The following is a 2999-nucleotide window of genomic DNA, read 5'->3' as shown; positions in this document are numbered from 1 at the left end:
AGACTCGTCCCAGAGCTACGAGGCATGGGGTATGAGGAACGCCTGAGGGAACTGTGCCTTACGGCACTAGAAAGAAGAAGAAAGAGGGGGGACATGATAGGAACGTATAAAATACTCAGAGGGATTGACAGAGTGGACATAGACGAAATGTTCACACGGAATAGTAACAGAACGAGGGGACATGGATGGAAGCTTGAAACTCAGATGAGTCACAGAGATGTTAGGAAGTTTTCTTTTAGCGTGAGAGTAGTGGGAAAATGGAATGCACTTCAGGAACAGGTTGTGGAAGCAAATAGTATTCATAATTTTAAAACCAGGAATGATAGGGAAATGGGACAGGAGTCATTGCTGTAAACAACCGATGCTCGAAAGGCGGGATCCAAGAGTCAATGCTCGATCATGCAGACACAACTAGGTGAGTACAACTAGGTGGGTACACACACACACACACCTTGCGAGGGGGGCACATGGACCCCCCGTGGAGGACTGGGGGACCCCCCTACCTCTTCCTCCATTTACCTCTTCCCCCCTTCTGCCCCAATACACACACCTACCCCTGAGTTCCCTCTGACTAATACAACCTCCCTCCCATTCTCATTATCCATGTTCCATATGCCCCTCTTCCCCCTACCCCCTCTATCCTCCTCCCCTGCAATCTCTCAACCTCTAACTGACTCCTAACCTTACGCTACCTCCCAACCCCTCTATGCCTATCAGACCCTCCCTAATCTTCAGACCTAGTATGCCCTTCCTACTTCAGACCTACCTACCCAGGCCCTATCCCAGACCTTCCTACCTACCTTCCTAGATGCCCAGTTCCAATTCGCCCCCCAAGCACCCCTACCGACACCTTTCACCCCCCGGACCCCCCCAGACACCCCCAAGATCACCCCAAACACTGCCTGGATCCCCCAGACACCCCCCGGATCACCCCAGCTCCCATTCACTCCCCCCCAGACATCCCCAGATCCCCCCAGACGCCCAGAATGAGGGCGAACTCTGGTACAAGAATTTCCATGAAGAATCTCAAGGTTTGGTACACCAATGCTGATGGGGTATCTAATAAAGCAGAAGATATAAAAGAAAGAGTGAGTGAGGCGGATCGTGACATAGATGCAATTGTGGAAACTAAAATAAATGACATGATCTCAGAAGCAATCCTTCCAGAGGGGTACCAGGTGATAAGAAAAGAGAGGACACAGAGACAGGGAGGAGAAGTGGCACTCTTAATAAAGCAGAAATGAAATAGAAGTTTGAAGACCTGAGAAATCGGGGTACCAATGAGAGCACAAGCTTCATACATGGAACTCTGACAGCAGATGGGAGGAAGATTGTGATCGTGGTAATCTACAATCCCCCTACAAACAGTAAAAGACCCAGGCAGGAGTATGATGACAACAAGAAGGCATGCATAGATGAACTGCAGAAGGAAGCAACACTAGCTAACAGAATGAGAGCGTAGCTGCTGGTCATGGGGTACCTGAATCATGGAGAGATAAATTGGGAATCAAGAAATCTCCATGGAGGGGACGAAACGTGGGGAGCAAAGTTAGTAGATGCTATAGACAGGAATTTCCTAGCACAACATGTAAAGGAAGACACAAGGGAAAGAGGAGGAAATGCACTGAGCCTATTAGACCTGATTTTCACCCAGAACGTAGAAGACATCGAGAATTTGGAACATGAAATACCTCTAGGGGCCAGCGACAATTGTGTCCTACTCTTTGACTACATGATGGAATTCAAACTTGTGATCATGGGACAAGAGGTCTGGGAAAGGAAAGTTGACTACAGGAAAGGGGACTATAGGAGGATAAGGAAATATCTGAGAGAGGTGCAGTGGGAGGAAGAAATTAGAGGAAAAACAGTCCAAGATATGATGGACCTAGTCATACAGAAATGCCAGGGGGCCGAAGAGAGATTTATACCAACAGTATAGGGAAAAATATAAGAGGGAATATAATAACCCATGGTTTAATAGACAGTGTCAGGAAGCAAAAATGGCCAGCAGGCCGGAGTGGAAGAAGTACAGAAGACAAACGACAGAGGACAACAGGATCAGATGCAACAGAGCTAGGAACGATTACATTACCATAAGACGAATATCGGAAAGGGACTATGAGAACGACATCGCGATCAAGGCGAAAAAGCAACCTAAGTTGCTTTGCCACAGCCATATAAGAAGAAAAATGTCGATTAACGACCAAGTGACAAGACCATGGAAAACAGATGGGGAAATATACTGAAAACGACAAGGAAATCTGTGAGGCACTGAATGCCAGTTTCCATGGAGTGTTCACTACCAAGCATGAGCAGCTCTCAATGTTAGAAGGGATTACCCTAGATGAAAGACTATCAGATATAGAGGTGACAGCAGAGGAGGTAATGAAACAGTTGACAACACTGTATGCAACTAAAGCAGTTGGACCAGACAAATCATCACCGTGGATACTAAAAGAAGCAGCGCAGCCCCTCAGCGTGCCTCTGGCAATGATCTTTAATGAGTCACTTATGTCGGGAGAATTGCCCAGTTGCTGGAAGAAGGCAAATGTCGTACCGATCTTGAAGAAAGGTGATAGGGAGGAGGCACTTAACAATAAACCTGTATCACTGACAAGCATCCCCTGTAAAATACTGGAAAGAATAATTAGGCTACGACTGGTTGCACACCTGGAGAACGTTAGGTTTGTGAACAAACATCAACATGGGTTCTGGAAAGGGAAATCGTGCCTAACAAACCTTTTGGAATTCTAGGATAAAATAACGAGGATAAGATAGAACAGAGATGGTTGGGCAGACTACATATTTCTGGACTGCCAAAGAGCCTTTGATACAGTACCGCACATGAGACTACTGTTCAAACTTGAGAGGCAGGCAGGGGTGGGAGGAAAGGTCCTAGCATGGATAAGGAACTACCTAATAGGAAAAAGCCAAAGAATTATGGTAAGGGGCGAGAAGCCAGACTGGCGAACAGTAACGAGTGGAGTACCACAAGGATC

The sequence above is a fragment of the Procambarus clarkii genome, chromosome 47 (genome assembly GCF_040958095.1).
Source record: "Procambarus clarkii isolate CNS0578487 chromosome 47, FALCON_Pclarkii_2.0, whole genome shotgun sequence".
Lineage (NCBI taxonomy): Eukaryota > Metazoa > Arthropoda > Malacostraca > Decapoda > Cambaridae > Procambarus > Procambarus clarkii.
Note: the sequence above shows the minus strand (reverse complement) of the source record.